This window comes from Pipistrellus hanaki (assembly GCF_964339955.1).
Source record: "Pipistrellus hanaki genome assembly, chromosome: 2".
Taxonomy (NCBI): Eukaryota; Metazoa; Chordata; class Mammalia; order Chiroptera; family Vespertilionidae; genus Pipistrellus; species Pipistrellus hanaki.
In genome coordinates this window covers 120809440-120834685 of record NC_140504.1, presented here as the reverse complement: position 1 = coordinate 120834685, position 25246 = coordinate 120809440, and positions in this window count along the sequence as shown.

Genomic DNA, 25246 nt, shown 5'->3' with positions numbered 1-25246 from the left:
CATGTGCTCTGACCAGGAATCAAAACGGTAACCTTTCAGTGCATGGGACTTCTCTCAACCAACTGAGCCACACCAGAAAGGCCTACCCTAGAATAATTTCAGAATGCTGAAACACAGGTCAATCTGGAGATTAAGAATGTAGCAATATCCTTCAAGGTGAATAAGCATTCATGTTATTCATATAACTCAAAGTCAGAAATACTTTCCATTGATAACTAAAATAATACTGGTGTTTACCTTCAATAGGGATTTAACATTCACCACACATTGATTGAGTGCCTATTCAGTGTTAGGACTGAAGAGTTCATGATAGCTAACAGATACAGAGTTGTCACATAGGTACTGCTCTAAGTGCTTTACACATAGGAGTTAATTTAATCCTCACAACTGTCACATGAAGTAAGTGGTATTCTTTTTATAGTTTTGAAAATGAGAAAACTAAGGTGAAAATATAATTATTTGCTCAAAGTCATATCTTGAGCTTATAAATAAAGGAGTCAGGATTTGAACCTATATCTATAGGATCCTCTGAGAAGCAAACACTTAGGAGGTGAGACTAGACATACATGAAATTTATTAGGAGAAACACCTACGAAGGATAAAGAGGAAGAAACGAGGGGTGGTCAGGGAAAGGTTTCATACCAAGATGCAGGTGTAATATCTGTAAAGGAGAGAAGGCAGTAAGGGTTGGGGAGGAAGAGCCTCAGACTGTGAGAATCTTGGCCATGTCGAGGAGCAGGGAGTCCCTGAGTCCCAGTTGGAAGAACCCCTCATCATGCATGAAGAGCCAAGTGCTAGTACCTGCATGTTACTTGGTGATTGACTGAGAGTCTAAAATTAGTGTGGTTTGCCACAAATGCTGTGGGGGGTCCACAGCAGCTGTCGGGGGTTATGTCCCTACAGTATGCTCTCTTGAGGGGAGACCTGGCAGGGGCACTATGGAGCTCCAGCTGACTGACACGAGTCTCTGCTCTTAATCATTGATTTGCTGCTCTTCGGAGACACTTTTTGGTTAAAGTATATAGTGAAAGATGTAATCCTGTAGCAACGAAAGGCTGGAGTAGTATGCCCTAGCCAGTTTGGCTCAGTGGATAGAGCGTCAGCCTGTGGACTGAGGGGTCCTAGGTTAGATTTCGGTCAAGGGCATGTACCTTGGTTGCTGGCACATTCCCAGTAAGGGGTGTGCAGGAGGCAGCTGATCAATGTTTCTCTCTCATTGATGTTTTTAACTTTCTATTCCTCTCCCTTCCTCTCTGTAAAAAATCAATAAGATATATTAAAAAAAAGAAAAAGAAAGGCTGGAGTAGGAATAAGGAACACTTCATTATAGATCTCTGGAGGCTCTATTCACAGAGCACAGTGTGAGCAGCATCCCAAGTGCCCTCAAGGCAATGACTCTGGCAGTAAAGAGCTGGATAGTAATCTTCCAATCTGAACATACCTTTTGCTCTAGGACTTTCACCTTCATCCCATAAAATCTCATAAAACTTTTTAAGCCAATATTTAAACAGTTCTTTAACACATACTAAATACACGGCACCATGTTAAGTGCAAGGAGACATACTAAAATCTAAAAGCCTGATCTTTCCATGCAACCAGGCTGGCAAAGGAGGGAAGTTAGGGGAGACAGGCCAGCAGGGGAGGGCAGTTGAGGATGACCAGCCTGCAGGGGAGGGCTGTTGGGGGAGACCAGGCTGGCAGGGGAGGGCATCTTCCAAGGGGTGCAGTCTGGACTGAGGGAACCCCCCCAACAAATTTCATGCACCAGGCCTCTAGTCCTATATAATAAAAGGCTAATATGCAAATAGACTGAATGGCAGAACAACTGGACAACTGGTTGCTATTACATGTGCTGACCAGCTGACCACCAGGGAGTGCACACAGAACATAGTGGGCGCCAGCCACAGCAGGATGGTGGAGCAGGTGAGCTGGGTGCCAGACCAAGGTGGGGCACTAGTCACTATCATCTGGGCAAGCCTCTGATGGTTACTGAAAATTCTTTGCTACTATGCTTGCATCTGCTGCCATTGTTGGCCCCACTCACACCTGCTAATGGTGCAGAGAGATTGGGGCCAGCACCAGCAGTGGGTGCAAGCAGCAGCTCTGGCATCGGCAGTGGGTATGAGTGGTGCCATTGCTGGCAGGGGGTGTGAGAGGCAGCTGCTGGCCCCAACTGCACCTCAGGGCCTCTCCACCTCTCTTCCCTCTCTTTCTCCCAGGGCAATGTTATGAATCACCTTGTAGAATTCAGGCCACAGGAGAGGCAATATGAGGGTTTTTGAGCCAGAACTCTAGCTAATTTATGGCCATCAGCCATCACCAACCTCCAAAAAAAGGGGCATGAACAAGTCCTTAGATTATTCCAACTGACATCATGAATCAGAGGCAACCTGTCCTACTGTTTCTTGGACACATTCTTGTCTAACAGAATCCATGAGCATAATAAAAGATTGCCTTATGCCTCAAAATTTAGTGATAATTTATTACACAGCCATAGTTACTGGAATGCCATATATCCAGGAAAATAACAATTTGTGAAGCTAGATTCTCAGGTGACATGTCTGTTGTTGTTGCTAAAACTTGATTCAGGCCTCTGAGAAAGATAACCTTTTAGAAGCAAAGAGGAAGAAGTACTAATCTTGAAAGGCCCTTAAAATCTTTGAAGTTTTAGGTTGCTAATATTCTATAGTATTTATTGCTAGACTAGAGGTCTGGTGCATGAATTTGTGCATGGGTGGGGTCCCTTGGGGTGGCCTGCAGAGATTTGGCCCCAGCTCGCTCCCCAGCCTCACAGTCCTGCAGCTCTGCAGCCCCACCTGGCACCCTGCCTTGGCCTGGCACTGCCCCCTCACCTGCTCCACTAACCCACCTGCAGGGTGATCAGTCAGGGCCGGGGGGCCCCCATCCTTCTCCCCACCACCGCCACTCTCATCAGGACCCATCAGGACAGCAGTGTCTCCACTGCTGCCTCCTGCCAGTGCTATGTCGCCAATGCTCTGTGTTCTGTGCCACCCCCTGGTGGTCAGCATACTTCATAGCAAGCAGTTGAACTCCTGATCTCCTGATCCAACAATTGCCTTAGGGGACAACTTGCATATTAGGCTTTTATTATATAGGATGCCTCTCAATTTAGGGTCCTGTGGCATGGCATTCTGCTTTTTACTCTGGTTAAGAAGGCAGACATTTAGTGCCTGATATAGGTGACAATCAATATCAGTTTCATCTTAGGTAACCACATGCAGAATATTGATTAATAATTTTTACCGAGAGGGCAGTTTGCTAAAGGTGACTATAATTTGGGGGGTTTTAAACTTGTTGGGATAACTAACATACTCTGTATTACTGTTAAGAAAGGACTCCTTTTTCCCTTCCCTTCCTAATTTTATTCTCCTTTCTTCTCCATCCCTCACCATCCTTTCTTATTTATTACTTTATTTCTGAGTGTGTCTATATGTGAATGTCAAAGGTAGACAAAAAAAGTTAAGGGAGACAGAATCAACTCATTTTTAAAAATTAAAGTTGGTATAAATGTATTATCTAGTTGGTTTTTGAAAAATCATCTTTTTAATTTTCAATTACAGTTGGCATACAATATTATATTAGTTTCAGGTATACACTCTAGGGATTAGACATTATAAAACACTAGAGGCCTCGTGCATGAAATTCGTACACTTAGGAGGTCCCTCAGCCCAGACCCCCCCGCGCCCCCCCCCACCCCCCTGCAGTCCAGGAGTTCTTGGGAGATGTTTCACTGAAAGCTTCTGCCTGCTCCCAATCAGGTGGACATCCTCAGCACTACCATGGAAGCAGGAAAGGCTCCCGCCACTGTCCCTGCACTCGCTAGCTGTGAGCCTGACTCTATACCCATTGAATGATAACTCCCATTTCCTATACCCTTGGCTCCTGGTCATTTTGTTTTTTGTTTCTATAAACTTGACTACTTAAAATACCTCACATCAGTAAAATCATATATTTGTCTTTTTTTGATTGGCATACTTCACTTAGTACAATGTCCTCAAGTTGCATCTGTGTTGTAGCATGTGACAGGATTTCCTTCTTTTTTTTTTAAATGGAAATACCTCATTTAAAAAATATATATATATTTTATTGATTTTTTTACAGAGAGGAAGGGAGAGTGATAGAGAGCTAGAAACGTCAATGAGAGAGAAACATCTACCAGCTGCCTCTTGCACACCCCCTTTCAGGGATGTGCCTGCAACCAACGTACATGCCCCTGACCTGAATCTAACCTGAGACCTTTCAGTCCGCAGACCAATGCTCTACCACTGAGCCAAACCGGTTTTGGCGGATTTCCTTCTTTTTAAAGGCTGAATAATATTCCTCTCTCTCTCTCTCTCTCTCTCTCTCTCTCTATATATATATATATATATATATATATATATATATATATATATATATATATATATATTACATTTTGTTTATCCATTCATCTATCAGTGGGTATCTGGGTCGCTTCTACCTCTTGGCTATTTTGAATAACACTGCAATGAATATGAGTATGTGAGTCTTTTTGAGATCAGGTAATTCATAGACATCCTTTTCTTTAAGTTCAGTTTCTAGAGATTAATTTTGGTTTGGTTGGGCAATGGTGTTCCTGTTTCTCTGTACACCTTACAAACTGTTGTTGAGATTTGGGCATTTGCAAGCCTGTACAGACGGGCTTTATGAAGGGGAAGGTCTGGACCACTCAGCATGGTGAGAGATGCTGGGGCCTCACAACCTTTTCTGAGGATGGACCTTCTGTGGGCTTGTGTGTTAACCTCCCAGTTAGGGAGGTTTGCCTGCTTCTTCTCTGGAGCCCCCACTCCTTTTCTTCCTCTGGTGATGGTAGTCATTTTAATAAATATGAAGGATTCATTCTGAGAGGCAATTTGAAGAAAATAGGAGCAGACATTTATTGTGTTGTGTGTTCTATACTTTACATACAATAGTTTAATTCTTATAACAACCCTTCCCAATGGGCATTATTTCAATTTAGAGATTAATGAGCCTCAGTGATTAATTAAATAACTTACTCAAGGTCAGAAGGTGGGACCAGGGTTAAGCACCAGCAGATGGGATAGCAAGTGGCTTAAGATGAATCAAAGTCATCCTAACTGGTTTGGCTCAGTTGATAGAGAGTCGGCCTGCAGACTGAAGAGTCTCAGGTTCGATTCTGACCAAGGGCACATGCCCAGGTATGGACTTGATCCCCAGAAGGGGGTGTGCAGGAGGCAGCTGATCAATGATTCTCTCTCATCATTGATGTTTATATCTCTCTATCCTTCTCCCTTCCTCTGAAATTAATAAAGAAATATATTTAAAAAAGGATGAACCAAAGTGTTTTATTTATTTTATAGAGTTGTATTTCTATTTTTATTTTTTTCCCTAAGTCTGAGAGCTTTACACACTCGTTTGTATGTTTTTTTAGCAAAGACAACTGCTGAATAGGGGACGCTCAAAGCAGTTTTTAGTTTTGTTTTTATTATCCTTAAAACTAAGCATTTAGTTTTAGATCAATGAAAGATGAGTTTCTGACAATAAACAACAGTCTAATAAAGACTAATGAGTGATTTCCTGCTGGTTAAGACAAGCATTCCTTTCTAAGCCTGCTCTCGAAGAGTTCATTTTGGTGGCTGTGACCCTGGGCTGGATGGGTGTTGTAGACTAGAGGTCTCAAGAGCAAAGGGTGACCAGCAGGTGTGTTTTTTAAACACTATCCTAAAGCTGAGTGGAATCAGCATAACACACTTGGGGAATTTAGAAGCCACATAAAATAAACTTACAACACCAGGGTTAGAGAATAAGTCAGTTCTGAGAGTTGGGGATACAGCTCAAGTTTTAGATTCAGCTTGTAAAACCTGAAAAACTCTCTTTATAAAGAAAAACAGAAGCTCACAGTATTGTTTCATCACCCACCGGCGCTTTTGAGCCATGAACTTTCCCCCACTTCAGAAACTTCTCTGGAAAATCCATTTCATGCTTGTCTACTCCAGTAAAATCCTTGCCTGAACTGTTACAAAACAAGAGACTTGGCCAAGGGAATGAGAGAAATCACCCAATCGCACCAGCCAATTGGCTTCCTTGAGAGCCCTGTGTCTCTGACCTGTGGTTTACCTGTCATCTTAGACCATGACCTTCTCCCAGCAAAGGGGGCATTCTGATTGCTCCTGTGCCTGGTGATTGGGAAGTGGTTACAGAGCATGTATTATACTCTTTGACACACTGAAGACTAGCTCTTAGACTGAGAGAAGGCTGTAGGTTGTCAGACAGGATTCTGCAATCATTAGCACCTGATACATAGTCTTGGGATCTACTTGGTAACTGTCCAAGCCTCAACTTGTTTGTTTGATTTTTCCTCTTATAAGGGTGTTCCTGCATCGACTACCTTATTGCTGCTAATGTGACTCTTAAACTAATGTGATGAAGCATTCCTGTCTCCTCTATTAAAGAATTTTACCAGCAATCCATATATGGATCCTTAGCCAGTCACCTCCCTATTCTCACCACACTTGTATTCTCACTCTTTCATTCTTAGAATGTAGTCTACTTTCTTCTTTCCCAAGGAAAGGCCAGAATTTTCAACAATAATATAGTGAGTGCTGCTATGAAGCAGGAATTGTGCTAAGAATTTGGAATATAAAGGCCAATAAGGTAGGATGTCTTCCCAGGATGCACTTTAGCTGAGTAGAGGGAGACAGACATGAGAACAAATAAGGGCAGCCAAACCATATATAGACAGATGTGTAGGACAGAGGGAAATGAGGAAAGGAATCATCAATTCCACTAAGGTAGGCAGGAACAGCTTCATAAAGACCATCTGAATGAACTTCCCAAATCCCCTCTCCTTTGCTTCTGAAATCATCAGTAGCTGTAGGTATTCTTACCATCTTTCTTACTATCTTAGAAAAGGACTCTACTCCTTTCTAAGTCTAACCCTTAAAAATAAACTTCATCTTCCTCTACAAAGTGTAATAAAAGGACTACAAAAATATTGTAAAACAGTAAGAAAAGAAACATCTCCCATAATCAGCCAACTATTGAACATGGCTGCCATCATCCATATTTGTGTATTTAATCTTTTCTTTTACTATGCATGTTTATATAGTTATAATCACAACTATAAGCATGGATTGTGGTTTTAACTTTATAACTATATAACTATGTATATCTTAATAATGAGAGAGACCTGATTCCTTTCCCATTGGAAAGGCCCATTAACTTCCCTACTCACTTAAGTCTCAGCCTTTCTATAACACAGAAAGCCAAATCATTTCTTTAGCCATGCTAGACTGTTATTAGTCTTCAATGAGCCACTTATGAGCCAAGTCACATTTTCAGTTGATCCTTTACTTCTTTCTGCAGCTTTTCTCCCTTTACTACATTGGTTGGTTGTTCTTGAAGTTGCTTTGGATTTTTTTCCTATTTCTCTGAAAACTTTTTTCTAGCTCCATCTCTTTCTTATATTAGTTCCTCTCCTTCTGCCTACCCTTTAAAGACTGATAGTTCCACCTACTGCCAGATTCCTTTCACTTATTCAGGATTCTTTCTAAGGCTTTACATCTTCCCTGATGTTTCTAGATCTGTATCTACAGACTTTTTGCCTGAACTTCATCACCAACTGCACCTTACTACTAAGTATCTTTATTCTCAACACCTTCAATGCAACACTTCCAAACTGAATTCCTCTCCTCATTCCTTAGCTTAGTCAAAAGTATTATTACCGCATAGTTCACCAGGCCAGAAGAATGAACACCATTCTTTTTCCTTGTCCTCTAAGCTTTTCCTGCAAAATGTGTCTCAAATCCATCCTCATAATCACTGCCAATTTAAAAATCAGACCTTGACTATTTCTTATCTGATCTACCGGGTAGCTAGTATTGAAGGCACTGCTTTCCATTTCTTTTTATGATGCTTTTTCTTCTATAGTTTTTTTTTTTTTTTAACAAATTGTATTTCTTTAAAATACAAGAGATTTCTAAAATTTACTGCATTAATTAAAAATTGTTGATGATTTTCTACTGCCTATGACAAAATTCAAATTTCTAACATAGCACTCAAAGCAGTGTGTAATTTGTATCCAGTCTATTTTCCCACCCTCACTTTTCTCCCCATTTGCCACTCAGCTTTCGATGCAGTCTAATGCAATTGCTGCATGCTGTTCTGCAGCTCTGAGCAGCCACGAATTCTTACATTCCCAGGTCCTACTGTGGTTCTCCCTCTACCTAGAAATGCTTTGTACATTTGTCAGTCATATATATGTTTCTAAACCAAGTGTAAATGACACATTCTGTGACGTCTTCCCAGACCTGGTTTCCTCCAGGCCCTGGGCAATCAATCAAACTCTCCTCTGTTTTCATACCATAGTGGTTCCCAAACCTGGCTATGCATGAAGGTCAACTGGAAGCTTTGAAAAGCTACTGATGCCTGAGCTGTACTTTGCACCACTTAAACCAGAATATTTGAATGACAAGCTCTATGCATTAGCAATTTTTGAAATCAGATCTCAGATGCTCAGAATTTCTTAAGTTCAAATCTTGATACATGATTCATGGAAGACTGTCATCACTGTCCATGTGTATCCCTGTTTTAATTAGATTTTAATAATATAACAAATACAGGTGAACCTACCACTTGATTTAAGAGCCAGAGCATTACAAGTAGCTTATTATCTATGTGCTTCTCACCTAGTCACCCATTTGCCTGCAGCAGAGGTAACTGTTACCTTGTAATTTTTTTTAAATATATTTTTTTATTGATTTCAGAGAGGAAGGGGGAGGGAGAGAGATATTGAAAAATCAATAAGAAAGAATCATTGGTCAGCTGCCTCATACACGCCTCACACTGGGGATTGAGCCCACAATCTGGGCATGTGCCCTGATAGGTAATTGAATTCTGACCTCCTTGCTCATAGGTTGATGCTCAACCACTGAGCCATATCAGTTGGGTTACCTTGCAAGTTTTGTGCCTTTTGCCACAGTCTTTCTGCAGCAAGGGTTCAGGAATCTGAAGAAGGGGCAGTAGCATTAATGAATAGAGATTAGACAAGAAATATAAATTTGGAAGGCATGGGGGAAAGCTAAACAGAAACTTAGCTCTAGTGACTAAGCTTCCTGAATCTCCAGACTGGACCCACGGCTTTTTATTCACACATTTTTTCCCTTTAGCAAAGCAGATATACATATCTAAGGTAAGGTTTGGTAAACAGTAAAGGATTATCATGTTAGCCTTGCTGAAGACTTCTATCAGTCTTCTGACGAACATCTCACATTTATTATGCTAACTACTGTCCTTAGCCACCAGCACCTTTGCTTTAAAAATGTTATAAACAAGTCTTGCTTGTTTTTGAACTTTATAAAATCCATATAGTTTTTCAGGCATTGACATTTTTCTAAAACTACACTAACTCTCATGCACAGAAAGGGGAGAGCCAATATCAATGCCCTTTCTACATGGCCTCTACTCCAGCTGTCCTCAAGGGTTACTGCTGTGAGCCATCTAACTGGTCTTCCTTTGGCTCTGGTTTTGGGAATTCTTCCTCACTGGCCTTTCTGAAGACAGTTTCTCAGGCCTTGGTCTCTAATACATTCACTTGAAGTATTCTGTTCTCATCTAAGCATGCTCCTGCATGCCCTGACTCTGAGTTTTGGCTCTGTCATTATGTGCTCTGTCTCTGTTCCCCCTTCAGTTTGTTCTTTTGTCCTCACTCCATCCCATAGCATTTCTCCTTAATAACAGCAGAGGAGAGCTAGTGAAGTTGCAAAGATTGGTATATGAAAAAACATATCTAGGAACAAAACAAAAAAATGTTCCCTGCATCTTTAGCCTCTAATGACAGGGAAGGCAGAGGAGAGTTTAGTGAAACCACAACTGCACAGAAATGGAAATTCAGTCTCTCTGTAATGTGTAATCCAGAGGGGTGGCTCACACTGGGAAAGAATCAGCTCCATCTTTGAGCACACATTATTAGCCCTCCCCCCACCCTACCTTATAACTTCACTTAATGATCACAAATAAACAGTGTGCTGCTGTGTGGTACATGCCATTTATTGAACTGGGTTACAAGCAGTCAACTGAAAGAATGAGACTCATTTCATTCAGGGTTAGTCTGATTCTAGGGCAAGAAATTAGCTTCTTGATTAGTTCAATTCTGGGGTCTCTATTCATATCTAGAAAAGCTGAGGTTCTGTGAAAGAACAAAAAAGACAGATGGATAAAGTGATCTGCTGTATTCCCCTCTTGGAAAAATCACTAAGATTAGGGGAATAGAGTTGGGACATGTCTTTCTGTTGTTTGTTAGTTATAACATTAAACATCTTCTCTCTCAGTCACATGGATGTGCCAGGATCTTTTCAGTCCTATCACATCCAAGTACCCACTTTAACATAGACAATACTGAATCTATGGAAATGAAGTCTTTTCTGCACTTCTTGGTGTCTAAAGTTAAGTCTGCTAAATAAATAAACAAGATAGTATATTTATAAGTGAAATATTCCCAGGACTCATAATGAATTATTATTTTTTATGGTTCAAATAAAAATATTGTATCAGTTTATTTCAAAAAAATCAAATAGGTTCTCATATGAAAGCCACTATAATAAATTGTTATTACTCACATGGACTGGACATCATCAAGTTAATAAACTGTTTTCTTAGAAGTCTAAATTTATTAAATGACAATTAAATATAATTTATATGAATTTTTAAATTCTAAAATTCTTTCCTGTGTCACTGAACCCATCTATTAATCAGATCCTCAGGGATCTGAAACAATGAAATATTTGTACATTTCATGACTTGGATAGCTCCCAAACTGTCCACTCCTCTCTTGCACACATGCACTTCTCAGAGATGTGCACACACTACATGTGTGTGTACAGGGATGCACACCCACAATAGCTGGCCTGTCCCCTTAGGTCTAAATGAAACCCTGACTTTCAAGGTTGCTTTGTTCTTTTTATAAAATATATTTTTATTTATTTCACAGAGGAAAGGAGAGGGAGAGAGAGATAGAAACATTAATGATGAGAGAGAATCATTGATCATCTCCTTCTTGCATGCACCACACTGAGAATCAAGTCCACAACCTGGGCATGTGCCCAGACAGGAAATCAAACTACAACCTCCTGGTTCATAAGACAAAGCTCAACCACTGAGCCATGCTGGCTGGGCACTGTGTTCTTTTTAAAAAAATCATGATGTGCTGAAACCGGTTTGGCTCAGTGGATAAAGCATCAGCCTGCGGACTGAAAGGTCCCAGGTTTGATTCTGGTCAAGGGCATGTACCTTGGTTGTGGGTACATCTCCAGTAGTGGGTATGCAAGCGGCAGCTGGTTGATGTTTCTCTCTCATCGATGTTTCTAGCTTTCTATCCCTCTCTCTTCCCCTCTGTAAAAACTCAATAAAATACATTAAAAAAAAAATCATGATGTTACTTACTGTTGAATTCAAAGCTCAAACAAACATGATGTCAGGCAAAAGCACACCAGAGCAGTTTGAGGAGATTAGATTTCTTTAAATTACAAAAGTACTAAGAGCAGCAGGCCCTTAAAATCAACATTCTATAATCGAACTGATGCTTGTGTTTTTGGCCTTTACTTTGAATAATGATATTGTCAGAGATGACTTAAAACCTGCATCTCAATGCACCACATAGTTGGAGAGAAGTGCAAACATGAAGTAGCATCGAAGGAATAGTCCTCCTGATCTTTGGGTCCATGCCAATGTTGGGAGTTCTGAGACTTGAGAATAATAATTTTATTCACTAGTAGAAAAACATTTCAATAAGAACAGTGTATTAAATAATGACTTTATTAAAATATTTATTTTAAGACTCACTGTTCTGAACAAAAAAAAATAAAAAAAAATAATGGGGATAGATTAATAGACCTGCCACCACCAACTACTGGAAAAACTATCCCCTAACTAACTGAAGTTCAGTTTACTATATTCTGGAACTTGTTAGAAAATCAAATTCTCAGGTCCCACCCCAAGAGTACTGAATCAGAACTGGGGGTGGACCCAGAAATGGGTGTGTTAACCAGTCCTAGAGTCTAGGTGATTCCTTACACGCTAAAGTTGGAGGACCACTGGCCAAATGCAGTTCACTATGTGAAAGACCAGCAGATGGCTGGCTACAAGTCAACCCACATGGCATTCTTACTGATAAGGCACATAAACTATTGTAGTAAGGTCTCTGGAGCACCTGAGCCTTACCCCTAACATTTTTCTCATGCCAAAGAAAAGGAGTAATGCAGGGGTAAAGAAATTATTTTTTTCAGCCAAGGCCCACTGATATAAAAGGTGGAAAGTCAATTGAGCATCACAAAAAGATAAAACAAAAACAAAAAAGTACACAATCTTTTTGTTCCTTCCAATTTGCTTGTTTTTTTTTGTTTTGTTTTTGTTTTTTTCTTTTTCAGTTAACTATGAGGAACGCCAGAAGCTCAGAGCATGAAAATTCGTGCACTCAGAGAGGTCCCTCAGCCTGTCCTGCATCCTCTTGCAGTCCAGGACCATCAGGGGATCTCCACCTACTGGATTAGGCCCACTCCCCAAGGGATCAGGCCTAAGCTGGCAGTCAGACATCCCTCTGGCAGCCTGGGAGCTCTCAGGGGATGTCCAAATATTAGACATCCTTAGCACTGCTGAGCCTCTCCTGCCACCACTACTGCACTCACAGTAGTCAGCCGGGCTTGTGGAGCACACTGACCCCTTGGTGGTCAGTGCACATCCTAACGACCAGTCGTTCTCAGTCATTCTACCTTTAGGGTCAATTTACATTATTACCCTCTTATTATATATGAGACAAAACCAGGAAAAATAACTTTTCCAATATGGTTAATTAAAGGAGAGAGATCATATTCTTCAAAAGAACCTTTTTTCTTGAATATTTTTTAAGTACCTAGTCTCAAATAGATTCCTAATGGATATTCATTAAAATTAAGTGAAAAGATAAATAAGGAAAAAACACATAAAAATAGAAAAGCACCCAAGGAAGAATATGCATGTAAGAGAGAAAAAGATAAAAAACATATGCCAAGAGAGGGAGGACACCAAGAAGAAAATAAAAGATGTCAGAGGTAAGCAAAGAGATGATACTCTTAGAAACAAAGAACTAAACTGACCTATAAATTACAGGAGTAAGGCTCATGAATGTCAGATTCAATGATCTAACTTCTAAAGTATGCAACACTTCCTCTTTTAAAAATTATTTCTAAAATCCCTTCCAAAATACTGGCCCAGTTTCAAAAACCAAGAAGTAGGCTGTTATTCTACCCATCTGGCTCTGAGATGAATTGCTGGAGAGACAACGCGCACTCTGCCCCAGGATCCTCAGCCAAAGAAGGCTGGTGGCTGCGAGGAAAGTGACAGATTCTGAACCAAAAGAAGAGGGGAACGGAGAGTTTGGTTCTTTTTAAATCTTCAATTTTGCTGAGAATATTTCTCAGAGTTTCAATTCACAGCATCTGTTTCACAGATTGTAAGCATGGGAAACATGGCTCAATGGACCAAACCCTGTGAATTTGCACCTTGAATCAAAATTTACCTATGCTCTTAACCAGTCACTACCCTAGCTCATGCTTGGGTTCACCTCAGCAATGTGAGTATGCTATAATATCATGTAATACAGTGACTGAAAAGTTCAAGATCAGCTATAAGCAGAGTTGGCCTAAGAGGAAAATATAATCTGACATAAGTTTTGGTGGGATTCTTTCTACCTACTCCCAAGGGGGAACTTACTTATTCAAGAAAAGACATCAGAAAGCACATCACACAAAACAGAGGTGGCAGTTGTGTCTTTTTTGCTTTTCTTTTTCCTTTTTTTAAAAAAAATATCTTTATTGTTGAAAGTATTACACATGTCCCTTTTCTTCCCCATTGACCCCTTCTAGCCTCCTCCCATCCCCCGCCCCAGGCCTTCACCATTCTATTGTCTATGTCCATGGGTTATGCATATCTTCATATAAAGTCTTTGGTTAATCTCTCCCTACCCATCTACCTACTTCCACCTTCCTTCTGAAATTCAATAGTCTGTTCCATACTTCTATGTCTCTGGATCTATTTTGTTCATCAGTTTATTTTGTTCATTAGATTCCAAATATGAGAGAGATCGCGTGATACTTTTCTTTCTCTGATTGGCATATTTCACTTAGAATGGGACCTGGAGAGTATTATGCTAGGCATCCATGTCTTCAATGCAGGATAGTTGATTTAACTCTGGGAAATGCTAGTTTTTGCAGTTAACACTTCCATTCAGAAAAGCATTGGCCCTCCAGGCACCTTTATTAGATACTGGAGCCCCATTTTGTCATCTCAGACAACAGACAAAAGAGCAATGAATGCAAACAACCCACCCTTCCATTGTCATTATACATTATACACTTACTTGTTATTATATATTTGTCCAAACCCATAGAATGTACAATACCAAAAGTGAACCCTAATGTGGACTGAGGACTTTGGGTGATGGCATGTTTATGTAGGTTCATCAGTCATAACAAATGTATCATTCTAGTAAGGGGTGTTGATAGTAAGGGATATGGGATATCTTTGTATCTTTTTCTCAATTTTGTGATGATTCTTAAACTGCTCTAAAATACAATAGTAGTCTTTGAAAACATACACATGACAACAACACTTAAAGCTTATTCTTGAATCAACTCAGCTAACAGGACAAATAGTATCTGAGATTTTATGTGAGTATTGTTTTGTCAGTAAAATAGTGGATTGTTGGCATTTTCTATTAATCTAATTGTCTAAAAATTTCAGTGAAGGGAAAAGGGCTGATTATGTGGCTGTCAAAGCATGATTATACAGTGATACCTTTGGTCAAGACTGGGAGGCAACACTTCCTGTGCTGGCTTTGAATGCTGATTTATGACCAGTGCTCAAAGTCATGGTATTCTGGAGCAAATGGAAGGGGAATACAGGTGTAAATTATTCTTTTTAATCCTCACTTGAGGATATGTTTGTTGATTTTAGATAGAGGGGGAGGGAGAGAGAGTGAAAGAGAAAGATAGCTATTGATTCAAGGAATGAATCTGCAATTGGTATGTGCTCTGATGGGGAATGGAATCCACAAGCCTTTGGTGTAATGGATGAAGCTCCAACCAACGAATGAAGAGCCAGACCAGCCAGGGAAGATGTAGACTATTAATAGTGCACTTGATCCTGGCATTTGGAGGATGATTTTATCAGGTGCTCCTATTAGGTTTTCAGTATAGCATGTCTCTTATATTTCTGAATAGACTCTAACAGAATGCAAAAGAGAAAGAAGGCAATCTAATTTTTAAGTACCTTTGTACATAGAAAAATAAAGTGGTAATGAATGTGTTCATGCAATGCATGTCCTTTTAAAAACTTACTTGTTTTTAAGATCATATTATTCGCTTGCCTCATTAAGAGTTAAGATAACTAACATTTATTGAATACCTGACATGAGCTAAATATTTACAGACATAGAACTAACATTTTGATTACGTGACATGAGCTAAATATTTTGCAGACATTATTTTCTTAAGTGTTCACAAGCAAATCAAATAGACATTATTATCAGCCCCATTTGCTGATGAGGAAACTGAAGCCAAGAGGATAAACCATTTGGTCAATGTTATCATACACCTGGTGGGAAAGTTGGGATTCAAAGTAGTTGGTGTCAAGTACAAAATAAGACTACTTTTCTTTCATACATTGTTGTACCATTTTCTAGCAATATTAGTTTGGAGTTCTAGCATGTCTTCTCTCATTTCTGCTTGTCAAAAAGTAGCAATTATATATAACCCCCACATGCATGTAGCCATTTAAGTGCATTTATGGTATACTAGAGGCCTGGTGTACAAAATTTGTGCACGGGGGTGTGTGTCCCTCAGCCCAGCCTGCACCCTCTCTAATCTGGGACCCCTCAAGGGATGTCCAACTGCCCATTTAGGCCCCTCCCTAGTGGGATCAGGCATACATGGGCAGTCGGACTGCTGGCTCCTCACATCCAGGACTGCTGGATCCCAACTGCTCACCTGCCTGCCTTCCTGATTGCCCCTAATTGCTTCTGCCTGCCAGCCTGATCATCCCCTAACCACTCCCCTGCCAGCCTAATTGAGTACCTGACATGAGCTAAATATTTACAGACATAGGACTAACATTTTGATTATGTGACATGAGTTAAATATTGTTCTTCTGCCAGCCTGATTGCCCCTAACTGCCCTCCCCTACAGGCTTGATTTCCCCCAACTACCCTCTTTTGCAGGCCTGGTACCTCCCAACTGCCCTCCCCTGCTGGCTTGATCACCCACAACTGCCTTCCCTTGCAGGCCTGATCCCTCCCCACTTCCCTTCCCTGATGGCCATCTTGTGGTGGCCATCTTGTGTCCACATGAGGGCAGCCATCTTTGACCACATGGGGGCAGCCATCTTGTGTGTTGTAGTGATGGTCACTCTGCATATTACTCTTTTATTAGATAGGATAGAGACCTGGTACATGGGTGGGGTTGGCTGGTTTTCCCTGTAGGGTGTCCCAGATCAGGGTGGGGGTTCCCTTGGGGCATAGGGGAGCCTGGGTGAGGGGCCTGAGGTTGTTTTCAGGCTGGCCACATCCCCCTGGGCAACCCAAGTGGAGGCCCTGGTATCTGGGATTTACCTTTTATAATTGAAACTTTGTAGCCTTAAGCGGAGTCCAGGGGTAGCCAGTGTGTGCAGGAAGCTTGGCTTCCTTCATTGCCAGGGAAACCCAAGCCTCTTCCTTACTCCGTGGCTGCAGCCATCTTGGTTGGGTTAATTTGCATATTCGCTCCTGATTGGCTGGTGGACATGGCTTGTGGGTACAGCGGAGTTATGGTCAATTTGCATATTACTCTTTTATTAGATAGGATGATGTAGTATAGTGGTAAAGTGCATGAACTCTGGAGTTAATGTACTTGGGTTCGAATACCAGCCCTGAGGTGCTTAGCCATTCTGACTAATTTTTCCATTTATAAAACAGGTATCCCGATAATATAATAGCTAAAAGTGGTGTCTGGTATTTTTTAAGCACTATGCAAGTATAGTTGACCCTTGGAAAACACAAGTTTGAATTGTGCAGGTCTATCCACTTACACTCGGAATTTTTTCAATTGACCTGCATTTCTTCACTTGACCTGTGAAGTTCAATTGACCCACACAGTTCAAACCCATGTTGTTCAAGGGTCAACCACATTAGTCATGGCTGTTATATCAGTAAGGATAGAACCCTTGAGCAATATTTCTTATTCAATGTATCCTGACTGAAACAGTTTGGACAACAAAAATTTAGTGCTAAGAAGGCCAAGGTTAAAACAGATAGATTTATGGACCAGATCGCTTCACTTTGGCCCCATGTCCACAGGTTCCCTAACCCCATTCAGTTATATCAATGCGTATAATGGGTCAAAAGGCTCCTTGAATTGGAACAATTTTATGCTCTTTACAAAGTACATGACTTATTGAGGATCAGATAGTAAGTTAGTTATGAAATTGAACATAGCCTTTTACTGTTGCAATTAAAAACACTGATTTCATACACTCATGTCTATAACAGCATTATTCACAATCACCAAAAGATAGCAACATCCAAATGTTCATTGTCAGGTGTAGGAACAAACAAAACATGGTATAATTTATACAATGGAATATTATCAGAGTTAAAAGGGAAGGGAATTCTGACACATGTAGCATTGAAGACAGTATACTAAGTGAAAAAAAGCCATCACAAGAGGACAAATACTGAATGATTTCATTTCATGAGGTACCTACCTTGTTTCCCCGAAAATAAGACATCCTCTGAAAATAAGACCTAGCACATGGAAAGATAACACATCCCCTGAAAATAAGACCTAGTGCAACTTTGAGAGAAAAAATTAATATAAGACACTGTCTTATTTTTGGGGAAATAGGGTAGATTAGTCAAACTGATAGAGACACAAAGTAGAATGGTGTTTTCCAAGCACTGGGGCAGGGGGAGAGGAAATGGGGACTTATTTCTAATGGGTACAGAGTTTCAGTTTCAAAAGATGAAGAGAGCTTTGGAGGTTGGTTTAGTACTAGTACTAAACTGAACACTTAAAAATGGATATGATTGTTGACAGATGGTTACTAGACTTAATTGTGGTTATCACTTTGTAAAGTATATAAATGTTGGATAATCACATTGTACATCTGAAAATAATATAATATTGTATGTCAACTATAATTTAATTTAAAAAATGGTTAAGATTTTAAATTTTATGTTACATGTATTTTACCACAATTCAAATTTTAAAAATTACCGATTTCAATCAAACCAACTGTAGCTATTGCAGTGGCCACTAGCAGGAGTGTCCGGCTGTTACCGATCTATAAGACCTGATAAAATTATCTATGCTTCTTCCTGTCAGGAGCCAATCTCGGTAATATGCTACAGCTGTTGTCTGTTCTTTCCAGTCCAAACAAAAGTCTGGGCCACCCACCCTTGGCCTTTGATTATTTCCTAGGGGAGCTACAAATAAGACTTTTGAATTAACGGTATGTGTGGAGAAAATGCATGTGTATATCCCTAGGTGGTCACCCTGTTGAGCCCCTTTACACATGGGAGAATGAGTGACAGTACCGAAACCTTCCATATAGATCATAATATTAGATTACACCGTTGTCAAATACAATGCTTTTATTTCTGATGACATTGTTGGAGCTATAGGCTATTGTATTTGTACCCATGTTTTTGCATGGTTCATGAATGTCAAGTCTGCAGTTTGGAACTTGGACAAGCAGTGGATGATTGAGTCCCTTCATTAATTAGGACTTATTTAGATATCTGTGATCAAAGGTTTCAACATGAATCCTTTAGGTTAAAATTGCAGGCCTTTTAAAATGTGTTTGAATTTTACAAGTATGTGTGTCTTGTATATCTTCATTGTGCTAATTGGGAGGAAAGGTGAAGGAGGGAGAAGAAACATTTATTGTTTCAGCACAAATAAGAGCCACTTTCAAGTCCAGCATATTAATTAACTAAAATGATTATATTTCATAATAGTATTACTATAGTGTAAATAGAACATATTTATTTTACTAAGACTTATTCCTTTATTCAAACATCAGCATAAATTCTTTATGCTTCCTTCTCTGACTACTTCCACATGTGAGTGTAAGCATGTGTGAGATAAAGTGTGTGTGTAGTGCATCTATTGTGTGGTATACTGAAATATAATTTAAAACAAACATCTCTTTAAAACTGAGAGTAGAGATGTTGTGTATGATAGAGATCACACCTGCTATTATAGGCTTTTTTCAAAATGGCATCTATAAATTAGTTTGTAGTTGGCTTTAAAGAAAATAAAATGCAAATGACAGTATTTTACCTCAAATGTCTTTTGATTCAAATTCTCTTGAAAAGTAGAAGCCATTCTGAAGACTACATGCCACCTGTTATAGGGAAGGGGCCACGTGATCTCTGACTGGACTAATGCCAGGGAGGTTTGGCCACATCTGTGATTTTCATCAGCATCTTCCTTTGGCCCATGAAGAGGCCAGGGCAGAACTTGGTTAAGGAGAGGAAGTTGCTTTCAAAGGACTGAGATGAAAGAACTACTAGAATTAAACAGTTTAGTACAATGACTGATCTTCTTTTGCACATTCCTAAAAACTGACCTGTCCTTGGCCTTCCAATTTGTTGCTTCTAGAATATCAACCTGTCAGGGCACTAAAGAGAAGCAACTGCAAATGGTGAGACCATTGGGTGTGATCAGTGAGTTGTGACAGAAGCAAATTCATTTTGCCTCTCTTCCAACCCCAGACTCGCGCTGTAGTAGGACATTCTCAAGACTGCACCTTTGCTCCGAGAGGCTTGGGTCGCTGGTTCTCAGGCTACTGAACTTAAGAAACTGAAAGTGGCCTTGGCAGAAGCTATTTATGCAGGAGTCTCAAACTTTTAAAAGAAGGGGAAGCAAGAGCTTTAAACCAAGTTTCCCATTTTTGTTCCACCAAGAACAGGTGTTTGTTTGTTCACAGAAAGATTTCTCAGAGGTGCCTTCATGCAGAGCTAAGGGCAAAAGTAGGTTTTTCCTGCTGCAATAGCTGGGACTGACTTAGATTATCAGGAGTTTATCACTCCAGTAGATTTCTATGAATATGATAGTAAATGTGTGTGTGTGTGTGTGTATGTGTAACACAATGCCTACCTCAAGTAAAATGACCACCCACAATTTCCCCAGCATTCTTGGAAATATTGGTGATATGAGAGCAGCTCTCTTATTCTCCAGTTATAGTAACACAAGTATTTATACAGTATGTCTAATTTCATTTTCTTTTTAAATTATTATTTAATTTATTGGGCTGACATTGGTTAATAAAATTATGTAGGTTTCAGGTGTACAATTCTATAATATATCACCTGTATTTTGTGTTCACCATCCCACCAAGTCCCCTTCCACCACCATTTAGTCTCTCATTATCTTCTATCTCCTCCCACCCTTTGTCTGTGTCTATAAGTTGTTGTTTTCTAAAATATATTCTTTATTTACTTAAGAGAGGAAGGGAGAGGGAGAGAGAGATAGAAACATCAATGATGAGAAAGAATCATTGATCTGCTGCCTCTTGCATGCCCTGCAGAGGGGATTGAGACTACAACCTGGGCATGTGCCCCAACCAGGGATTGAATCATGACCTCCTGGATCATAGGTCGATGCTCAACCACTAAACAATATCATCTGGGTTATGAGTTGTTCTTTTTCAGCTTAATCCCTTCACATTTTTTCACCTAGCCCTCAATCCCACTCCTCTGTGACAGCTGTCAATCTGTTCTCTGTATATCTGAGTCCGTTTCTATTTTGTTGTTAATTATGTCCATTAAATTCCACATATAAGTGAAATAATATGGTATCTGTCTTTTCTGACTGGCCTCTCTCATTTAGCATAGTACTCTCCAGGTCCATCTATGCTGTTGCAAAAGGTAAGATTTCCTTCCTTTTATAGCTGAGTAGTATTCCATTGTGTATATGTGCCACTGCTTTTTTATCCACTCATCTATTTAATTTTCATCACAACTCTATGAGGTAAGTTTTATTGTTCCCATTATACAGATTGGAAACTGATTATTTAAAAGGTTGAATAGCACATTAGGACAGCAGAACCAGGAAGGGCTAGGGTTGATCTCTGAGCTGAGGACATTCACAACTTTGTTCTCAAGCATGCTCCCACAAGATAAGTAGCACACATTGTATTGGATGAACAAAGTCTCTAAAGAATTTTAGATGATCATCACAATGGCCATTCAATAATTTTCCTCTCCTTTAAAGAGCTGACCCAGAGCCTGGAAGTGTGGTATTGCCTAACCCACCATCTGAACTTATGCTGCTAAGAATCCTTCCATGAGTAGCCTTTAACCAATATTCTTCTCATGACCCCAATGACCAATCCTCCTAACATGTGTCTTAAATAATAGAATCAGATGAAAAGTCCTTGCCTGGGTTTTCTAGGAGAATGGCTATCTCTCTGTGGGCTTCTGGAGAGACACTGTTTATGCAGCCATAACTAACTGCCCAGTCTCCTCTTTAACCAGCACTCACAATATCAAATCCATTTGAAACTCTGTCAGGAGGAAGAAAATCAATTTAGCTGGTGATCATCACCTTCCTCTTTCCATCCTTTCCTGGATGTCTTCATCTTTTCCCTTTCAACTTCTCAAGTGTCAAGATTCTTTAAAAGGCTGCATTATGTTACTATGTTTAGGATAGATTTGTGATATGAGAGCAAATATGGAATCTAGATAGACAGACCAAGATACCGCTATCTGGTATATTCATGATTTATGTTCCCTAAGAAGCAGATCCTGAGAAAGTAGAAAACACCAGTGGAGGGTTGAAGAAATGAAAAATAGAAAAAGAAATAAAACTAATTAAAGGAGACGTCCAGAAACTTCCCACTGAGGGCAAATGGAGCAAGCTTAATTCCACTGGGGAATTCTGGGAGACTGTGTAGAATCTGCTACTCCAAGTGGATCATCATCCTCCTCGTTATCATTTTCACCTCAGGCTCCATCCCAAGACCACTGAATCAGAATGTAAATATTTAACAAGACCCCCCCCCCCCAAGTGATAATGTTTGTGAAGTACTTGGGCAATATATGCCTCAAGGTTAAACTAAGAGTCAAGAAAATGGTGAGATTTATCTACCAATGCCCTATTTGATACTAGTTGCGAGCTATTTCTAAGGGTTTCATATCTGTAATTTCTGGTTTAGGCCTTTTTATAGGTCAAACATCAGTGCTCCAGTGTTGAGAAATAAAGTGTCCAGGCAGAAAATTAAAGGTATTAACAAGAAGCAGCCATCAACATGTACAGCTATTTCAAGTTCAGCTGTCATACAACTAGGTATGAATATAATGCTAAGGCTGAGGTTGAATTGCAATAATAACCACCACAACTATAGATAGACTGAGTCAATCTTAAAGATGCATCAAGCAGATTGAAGGAAGAAAGATTTTATCTGAGCTTTTATTATAAATAAAGTAGTTAATTTAGCCAGTAGAGAAATACCATTATTGCAATGACCTTTATAAGCATTAAAATAAACATAACATTATTTTTACTTAGTAGTTATTTCAGGCTCAGATAGGCCATGAGTGAGATTAAGGAAATAGCATTCCATATTTCATTTACTTACTATAATTCCTAATATTAACCCTTAGGAGGGGTGGGAGCCACATGACTAATGTTCTTCAATGCAATGACAAATTGTGCACCACACATATTCTGGAATACATTCAAGAGCTAAAGTCATAGTGGGGGGAAAAAAAGATTTACTTCTATTATAATGTCAAATACTGGTAAAGAGATTTGAATAACATCTAGAAAATTCCATGACTGCTCCCAGATGCAATACAGTAACTACACAAGAAACGCAGTTTCTAGGAAAATGTTTATTTTGTTATCTATCACTTGTATTTTAAAGGAGTACTAGGTTATTCTATATCATACAAGGAAAAAAATTCAAGATGCAATGAAAGTTTCCAATTTAGCTTGGAAAAAATTAACCTCTTAAAAACACCAAACTTAAACAAAAACCTTAAATAAGATTTTTATGTTTAAATAATAGGGCTATCTAAAGTGTAATTCTACAATTTTTGTCATGACAAAATGTATTAATTCTGATCTCAAGATGAGTTCAACACTTGAACTTTATTAAGTAAAAGTTAAAATAAAAATAAACTATGTATTTGTGTATCTTTTTTGCTCAAAACAAAGCCAACTGAACTTTTAAATATTCTAAAAATATATTTATTTATTAACCAACTATTAAAATTGAAAATTTTTGTTTAAGTAATGAAAAGTTGATGCATATAGTATAGTCTTAACATAAGTTAAGTAATGAAATCCTACAAAATATATCATTCTTATGCCCTTTTCATGCCCTTTTCTCCCCCTGTTACCCTCTTCCTTCCTCCCTTAGCTTCCAGCAGCCAAAGCAATTTTATTTCTATTAAATAAATCTATCTTTAATGCACTGAGCATATCATTTTCTGTGCACTTCCTCACGCTATGAATCAGCTGCCTTATGTATAAGAAAATCTAATGAAATCCTTCTTTTGCTAAAGTCATCTCTCTCTCCTCATATGTAGTTTATTCCTGACCATGACATGGAGGAATATGTCAGTTTCATTAAGGCATTTACTGATTTATAGTGTGATTGACAGTCATTGGTATTAGAAAAAAAGTTAAGCCAAATTTGACAATTCTCTCCTTAGTTATTATAAATTTAAAGGTTTTTTTTTTTTTTTAAACCATCTTGGAATATCAATTTGGATAGGGAGGTAGACATTTTCTTCAAAGAAATAAAATGGTTTTCCTTTCCCTGAAGTACGTGTGAAAAACAACTGTAGAGAGGTCATCGAGGTGAGAATGCTGGTTGGGGGTGGGGGAGTAGCTGGACTCACCAGCATGTGGCTCACATCGGAGACTAAGTTAAGATGACTGCACAAGGTGATGAACCTTTAGGGTGAGAATAATTCTGAGAATGCCACAGGTCCAAAACCAAATGGGTTTGTACAAAAACTCAGTGGATTCCAGACTAGTGCTATCTAACAGGTGTAAAATGAGCCATGTATGCAATTCTGAATGTTCCTGTAGCCCTGTCAAAAAGGAAACAGGTAGTTGCTGGGGCTAACCAACAGACCCTGAGCAGTGGATGAATGGATTACTCTGACACGCGTTTCTGTGAAAGAGAGGCCTAAGGGACTTCTTGGCTTGAGAAACCAAGCAGCCTGGTTTGCTTGCCTCCTTAGGCTTTTATTATAACAACAGCTTGAACTAAAATTAACTTCTAGATACTATCAGCAGGGTAAGTATTCCTGAGAAGACACATGCGTCTGCACTGCCCTTTAAGCAAGGACGTCTAAAGACTAAATGTAAAGATTCCAGTAAAACACCTGGGGCCTCAGGCTTGTTTGGAAAAGTCAAGGCAGGAGTGGCCACCTTCAGCCAGCTCCCCCTGGAGGCCCTGACCTTTCGGAGATTCCTCCTTACAAACTTTCCAACCAAGTCCCGTGCTTCCCCACAGGTAATGCTCATTAAGTACTATGTTATTTAACCCATATACACAAAATGCTATCAATATTAATATTCATGAGATACATAGCAGCCTTTATTAAATATTGTCTTCAAATTCAAGTATAAATTTAATGCACAATTTTTTCTTTTTTAAAAAAAATATCTTTATTGATTTTAGAGAGGAAGGGAGATGGAAAGAGAGATAGAAACATCAATGATGATAGAAAATCACTGATTGGCTGCCTCCTGCATACCCCCTATTTGGGATCAAGCCCGCAACCCAGACATGTGCCCTTGACCAGAATTGAACCGAGGATCCTTCAGTCTGCAGGCTGACGCTCTATCCACTGAGCCAAACCAAGTAGGGCTAATGCACATTTCAAATGCTCTAAAGTTATCTGTGGCTAGTTGCCACCTTGCTAGTCAGCTTGGATTCAGACAATCTAGTAAAAGAATCAAATTGCTTTTAAAATATAGTTTCAGGATCTTTAACAGCCAGATAAAAAGCACTAGATATAATCATGAAGCCAAAACTGCACTTTTATTATAGTGAGTTCAGATCTCTTTCATTAATTCTTAGAACTTCAGCTACTTAGAGACTTTTCTCTGAGAATTATTTTGTCATCCAATTCAATTTAACATACTCCCATTAATTCTAAACATATGTTTTGACCAGCACCCCCCTCCCAGCCCCGGACACACACACCATAAACTGC